This window comes from Gavialis gangeticus, unplaced genomic scaffold, assembly GCF_001723915.1.
Source record: "Gavialis gangeticus isolate Ggan-Ray unplaced genomic scaffold, GavGan_comp1, whole genome shotgun sequence".
In the NCBI taxonomy this organism is placed as follows: domain Eukaryota; kingdom Metazoa; phylum Chordata; order Crocodylia; family Gavialidae; genus Gavialis; species Gavialis gangeticus.
This window is the reverse complement of record NW_017729033.1, coordinates 52175176-52182436: the sequence shown is the minus strand read 5'-3', so window position 1 is coordinate 52182436 and position 7261 is coordinate 52175176.

The following is a 7261-nucleotide window of genomic DNA, read 5'->3' as shown; positions in this document are numbered from 1 at the left end:
AAAAAAAAAGCCCAACTCACAAACTCCCCCTCCCCCACAAAAAACATAGACACTTTAGAATTATGTGGTAGACTTAGGAAAGTGTAGAACTTATTAAATGGAACAGCCAATAATAGATCATTAGGAAAAGGTATTTAATGCCTTTTAAAACTTGATTCAGCCTTGAGTAGGGAAACAAAGAATTGGAAATTATTAAATTTAGCTAAATGAAGTATTTTCAAATCATCCAGGCCTGATGTGTTTTATCTTAGAGTGTCAAGGAATAGGTTGAAGTAATTGCAGATCCACTGTTTATATCTTTGAGAACTTGTAGGGATTAGGTAAAATCCCCCCAAACTAATAAAGGACAATTACAATACCTATCTGAGGACAGAAGGCAGAAAGCAAGCAAGAAAGATCTATCTAGGAAGTCACAAACTGCTCAGGCTAACATGTACCAGAAAAGATGCTGGAGCATACGCTCAAGTAATCAGTCTGTAAACACCTAAAGGATAACAAGGTGATAAGGAACAGCCAGCATGGATTTGTCAGGAGCAAATCATGCCTACTGAATCTGATTTCCTTTTATGACAAGGTAAAGGCTTTGTATATGGGGACAGCATTCGATGTGAAATAGCTGTACTTTAGCAAGGCTTTAAACAGTGTCTTCTATGAAACTCTCATAAGCAATCTAATGAGAATTTCTACAAATTTGATCTAGACAACAGCACTTTTACAGTAGGTAAATACCTGATTATATAGCCTTTATCAAAGAAAAATCATTAATGGCTCAATATCCAGTAGGGGAGAGTACTTAAATGAGGTTTACATTGTACATAGGCTCTTAATCCATTGCCTCCTCAAGGTAAAATGAGTGTGAAGAGTAAAAGATAGGCTCATGTCATAATACAGGCATCTCTACAGTGAGGAGTCACATTTTCAGAGAATGAAGTAAAGGAGAAATATGCCAAAGTCATGGAGGGCCTACTCTTTTGAAGATACCCTTGTATTTGTAACCCTAATGCCAGATTTTCTCCAGTTCACGTGAAGATTTTTTTTTCAAAATAATGGGGTACATCCTAACACAAAAAAATTTAAATGTATGTAAACATTCTTAAAAACTTATAAACTGGTTTCAAGATCATAATTTGGACTAACTTAATTTTAAGCTCTGACAGACATTTCAATTCCACTGTATTTTTATCCTAAATAATTCACACATCCTTATAGTGTGCTATGCCTGTCACATTACTTCCACCAATTATGGGTTTTTAGAATACTTAGCCAGTCAAATGTGAGTGGCAGAGCACTGCTAACTGCTTTATTAATATGATAAAAAATGTTCAAGTAACTCCTACCTTTCAGGTGTATTGAAGAGTAATCCTATTACACTTGCAGGTGTCGTGATAATGTGTCATTTTCCCTGTCTGTATTTTTTCCTGTTTATTGTGAAGTTATTCACAGAATAAGGCTGAATTTATCAATTTCCAGTGTTTGATCTGGGACTGCTCTAATCCCATTTGCCTCCACCTGTCTTGAATCGGCATAGTTCTGTATCAGTTTAACTGAGAATTACACAGATTTGTACGGCAGGAAATAGATATTATTTTAAATGGCAGAAAACATGGAGTTGCTTTTTTATCTGCAGAGGGGAAATTCAACATAAAACCTGAACATATAAAATCTTTAATAGACTTGTTAGTTTAGAGTTCATCTTGACAAAACAGAATCAATAAAGTGCAATGATCTTTGTCACAGTAACTTGAAAGGCCTTTTATTTATTTATTTATTTATTTTGGTAATAGAACTAAGGTTGGACATGTCCATAAAGTTTGGTACATTTTGGGTTATGCCAGCTAGTCTCTAAAAGATCTCTTTGCAGGTTTTTTACACTAACCAGATCCCCCACAGAAGTATCTCCAAAGCTCTTTTATTCCTCAGTGGGCAGATCTACATATCCATTAATGCACCTTAGATACCGCACATTTAGTTTAGTACTTCCTTAATAAAGTACTAACTAAATACACAGTACCTAAAGTTACTGAGCAGTAGCACCAACACATGGTACGTTAGTGACGCTTACTGCACATTAGTATAATAATACTGCACAGTAAGCTATTATCACAATTTTTGCCATGATACGCTACTGCTCAGTGTTAGTAGGCTAATTCACAGTAAGCATCTTGTGTAGATGTATCCAGTATACCCTATATTCTCCCAGATGCCTCAACCCATCCCAAACCATCATAACACTGTCTTTGTTAGCTCAAAAATTTTTGGAGACCTATGCTATTTCTCTTGTAACTTTTTGGAACCAATATTCTTTAGAAGCAAAGTGGTAGTTAGCTATACAAACCCACAGAAGAAAGGAGGTAAAATATATTGCTTTTTAACACTTTTTTCCCTAACAAAGGAGTATCCAATGGAAGGAAAACTATTTGGAAATGTACACGAGTGCATACAGTTTCCTGATTGTGGCAGGACTAAGTTTATGCTTCAAGTCTAAGTAAATCTCATGGGCAAACAGTAAATACCTTAGCTTTAGTAGGTTTGATGTGAAAAATAGTGCTTCCAGCAATACAGGGGCTCCTATCACAACACAAACAAATATTCAAGATGGTTTCAGGGAAATTTAGTAAACACACACAGCTGAGCTATAAATATGCAACTTCAGACATGAATATTTGGAGAAAGAAAGAGTAACTAAATATATTTTTCAGTTTAACCACTTGATATTATACATTTTTATCCAGTCATAAGTGTGACCTTCTATGCATCATACCATATTGTCTTGCATATATAATACATACATTTAAAAAATCCAGCTGATGAAATGTTGTGTATATGCAAGCTGTGGTGTATATGCAAGAAAAGTGGTTTTGCATTACCATGGTGGTGCTCAATATGCAGTCTTCTGGCTGGATTCAGCCAGTGAAGCCAAGCCATCCAACCTGTGGGGCTCCACATGGGTTCAGAAATGTGAGAGTAGGGGAGTGGTGGTATCATTAATTGCAACAGCTCTGGGAGCTACACTAATAATGCTGCCACCACTCGCTTGCTGCCAAATTTTTGGACTTCGTCCAGATGACATTGCCTTGCTTCCTGGATTGGACTGGATCTAGTGTGTTGCTACAGACCTGGTTTACAGGATTGAACCCAGCACATGGCCATGTGCCCAGTGCATGGGATTGAATGAGATGCTCAGCTCTGGATCTGGTGCACAGGGTTGAACTCCATGCACAACCTTGGATGCAGTGTGCACAGTTAGTACATGGGCTCCATCCAGTCATGTAGAGCTGGAAGAAGGCTAAGGAGCAGATTTAACTCCCTAGCTGCTACTTCTCAGTTATTTATTGGTACTAGAAAAAAAGATTTTTTTCTTCATGCTTCCTTTCAAAAACAAGGTGCATATTATACTCTTGGACATGTTTTATATATATATATATATATATATATATATATATGCCTCCAGCCACTCGTCAGTTACCAGGTTTACGCCAATATAAGATCTAAATTACCACCTGAGAGTACTGAACATTTTGGATAGAAACTACTTCAGCTTAAGGGCAAAACCTTCAATTTTTTCTCATTATATTTTTCAAAAGAATATACTTATAATTTTATAAGGAAAGTTTTAGGAAATAGGATCGGAAGCATTTCTGTGATATAAAGGCTGGGAATGAAAAGTCCCAAATTAAATTTGAATGTAGCCTTCTTATGCCCCTTTTTTAATTAGGACATAATCCCCCATTTTCTGACTTTTTGGATAAAAGTGAAAAACACTTAAAGCAACATTTGGTAATTGGTATTTAGGCTACCTGACTCACAGACTATAGATTTAGTATTCCAATCTAGTTTGACATGTTCAACTATGAGAGGAGATGTACTAATATCATTACATTGTCTGTGTTATTGGTCTAATTACTTAAATAGATATGTGTGTTTATTTACAACATATTTATGAAAGTGTGTGTGTGTATGTGTATCAGTGTAGCAATCAACCTGGGGTAAAAAAATTGAAATGCCAGTTAATAATCTAGCCAACCTCTTGCTAAGTTACTTAACACAGTTTGGGATTTCTTTCTTTTTCTTTTTCTTTTTCTTTTTCTTTTTCTTTTTCTGTTTTGTTTTGTTTTTATTAATTAGAAAAGCTTAAAGATTTAAGCTAGCTGCCAAACAATCTATTGTTTCCTGACATTTCCATTGAACTCATTGTGAAATTCATTTAAAAATGAAGATTCATGAAGGAGGCATGAAATCTGGAAAAATGATCCACATTTGGGGGCATTTTTATAACTTGTATTTTAAGCTTTATTTGAAGACCATTAAATATATAGGCTCAAATTCACTACCAGTGTAACTCTATTAGCTTCTTTGGAGCTGCACCAAAGAAGTCTTTGATCATATATATCAGTGTGTCTTTGAGTCTTACTGTTTTCCAGGTTCTTTCTGCCCCAATGTGCATTAGTAATCTGATTATTTGTCCCCAGGGATACCCAGTTTTCAAAATTAATGTAACAGATTTTTCTGCCAGTGTCTCCAGTTTCTAGAGATATCTTTCTTTTTCTATTCTCAGTGATAGGTAATGTTTTTCTCCACTTAATATGAACTTGTGTGTGAATTTAATTAATTTTCTCTTGGCCCCCTTTTCATTTTCTTTTAACAATGGAAGGAATTTTATTAGAGAAAGGAACAGAATACTATCCCATTTGTCTCCCTCTTTTTTCACTGCAGACTTATTTCTTCAGGGCAGTTTCTCCAGGCTCCCACTTACCTGGATTTCTGCAACAGATTTCAAGAAATCACCTTCAAAATCAAGGACCCATCCTTTACATTCCTTACTTTTAGATAGGCAGTAAGGAAGTACAGTAGATAAGAAATCACATATGTTGACTACATTACACATAGTCACCTACTTTATGTTCCTTTAACAGCTGACTCGCTACCTGAGCTGTATTGAGAAATCTGTGTGTCTGATTAACTTTCGTACCTCATCTCACATGCTGGATTCTGCAAATTAAAAAAAAAATGATGGCACAAACCAAAACAAGAGAAGTTTTAAATGGGAAAGAGTGCTCGGGAGAAGCAAACGGGTAGAATAATAAACAAAGAACCAGCCAGACCAAGCATTTTAATTTACATTTTCTCATACTGTTAGGACTAAATTCTACTTTACCATTAAGAGAACCCCAAGCTAGCCTCTGCTTTTTCCAAGCTAACACATGCAGGCACAGGGAGATAATCAACTTCACCTATGTAGAAACATAAATTTCCTACTTTTTCAATAGAGAGGTAGTATAACAGGCATGCATTTATTTCATCCTGTAGACTCACAGGGCTGTCTCATTCTTTTTGATAGCAACCATTATGATCCATCTCTGGAAGTCATCTATTTACTCAGTAGGTACACAAGTCTTCAGTTTCTCAATAGGAATAGAGTCATAATCATAGAATTATACAGAAGTATGGCTGAAAGAGACCTCCATAGGTCATCTAGTCCAACACCCTACCTGAGGCAGGATTGTACTTGTCCAAAACACCTTATACAAACCATAATCTAAACTCTACATAAGACTACCCTGAACTCTGACACAAAGACCTAATACCATAACCTGCCACAGGTAAAGCAGGGGAACCATGGCACCCAATGTCCTGCTTCTATAGCATGTTGTCAATCTATGCTCAACAGGTCCCAGGTACAGAGCCATGCCCTCCCACTACAGAAGGAGGGAAAAACTCCTACAGTCCATACAAATCTAACCATGGGGGGGAAATTCCATCCTGACCACAAATATGGCAATCAGTCTGACTCTGAAAAGAGGGGCAAGGCCCCCTAGCCAGGAACTTCCAGCTTTGCTCCCAGAAGGAAAATCGGCATACCCCAGTTGAAGTCTCCAGCCTTAGCTATAGCCAACACCCAATGCCTCTGGAGAGGCTTAAAAACTCCCTGACACATATAGCAGAAAAAGGGGTGATGGAGGGGTCAGGATAAACTAGCAAAGCCCAAAAGCATGGGAAATACCTATGATAGAAAATATACATAGCTATGCCAAGATCATCCTCGACCAGTGGCTGTCCAGCTTCTTCTTGAGCACCTCCGGTGATGGATAGTCCACAACTTCCCTCAGCAGTGTATTCCACTGCCTCACTATTCTCACAGGGCATCTTTACATGTACTCCACGATGGGGGGGGGGGCAGCACTTTAATTAGAGCACTCTAAAGAGCCACTTTAATTAAAGCACCTGTAGCATCTTGTGTATTCAGTGTTCCAAACTTCAAAATGGTGTCAGGGGCACTTTAAAGCTTGTTCAATGAGCTTTAGTTAAAGTGCCTCCCTTGCCGTTGTGAAGCATGGAATCGCTAAATACATATGATGCCAAAGTTGCTGGAGCATGATAATTAGCATACTCCATTGGAGTAGACATTGGGCATGTGTATAGGTACCCACAGTGAAGTTTTCAGGATAACCAATCTAAATTTACTTTGCTGCAGCTTCTAGTCATTGGTCAGAGTCCTTCTTAATAAAAGAAGAAGGAAAACATGCTTTCCTTCTTCTTTATTACAGTCCTTCAAGTATTTGAAAACTACTATCATGTCCCCTCTTAAGCACCTTTTCCACAAGCTGAACGTACCCAGCTTCTTCAGTCTCTCCTCGTATGACTTGTCTACCAAGCCCTTTATCATCCTTTTTTCCCACATCTGGACCATCTCTAACTTCTCCACAACCTTTTTAAAATGTGGAGCCCAGAACTGCATGCAGTACTCCAGATGAGGACTAACCAGTGCTGAGTGTTAGACCCCAACTCCATGAGGCACCCAACAACTCGGGAAATGATGATCAAATTGGCCATGGATATGGTTACGCATTATCCAGAGCAAGCAGGGAGAAAATACCAGAACACATTGCTTGCAACAGCTTTATTCAGAATGGAGACAGCTTTGGGTGAGCTCCCTCTCAGACACCCAGTCTATGAACACGGGGAACAGCACTGAACATTAGTTTTTTCACATTGTATACACTTTGGTTCATACATATTAACATTCACTCCACCTATGTCCCTCTTTGGGTTCCACCCATTTCTCCTCCCATCTCAAGCTCTTCCTCTGTTTACTGTTTACTTCATTAACATGGAATTGCCTATGCATTTCCTTCATTTACATGTCTCTCTGCTAAGAATGCATGCATAAGTCCATGAACTCGGGTACTCTCAATCACTTGCTCGTTCTTCCTTGTTCTTTGCTGAATCTAGTACCATCTCCAAGGTCTTACTTCTGCTTTAT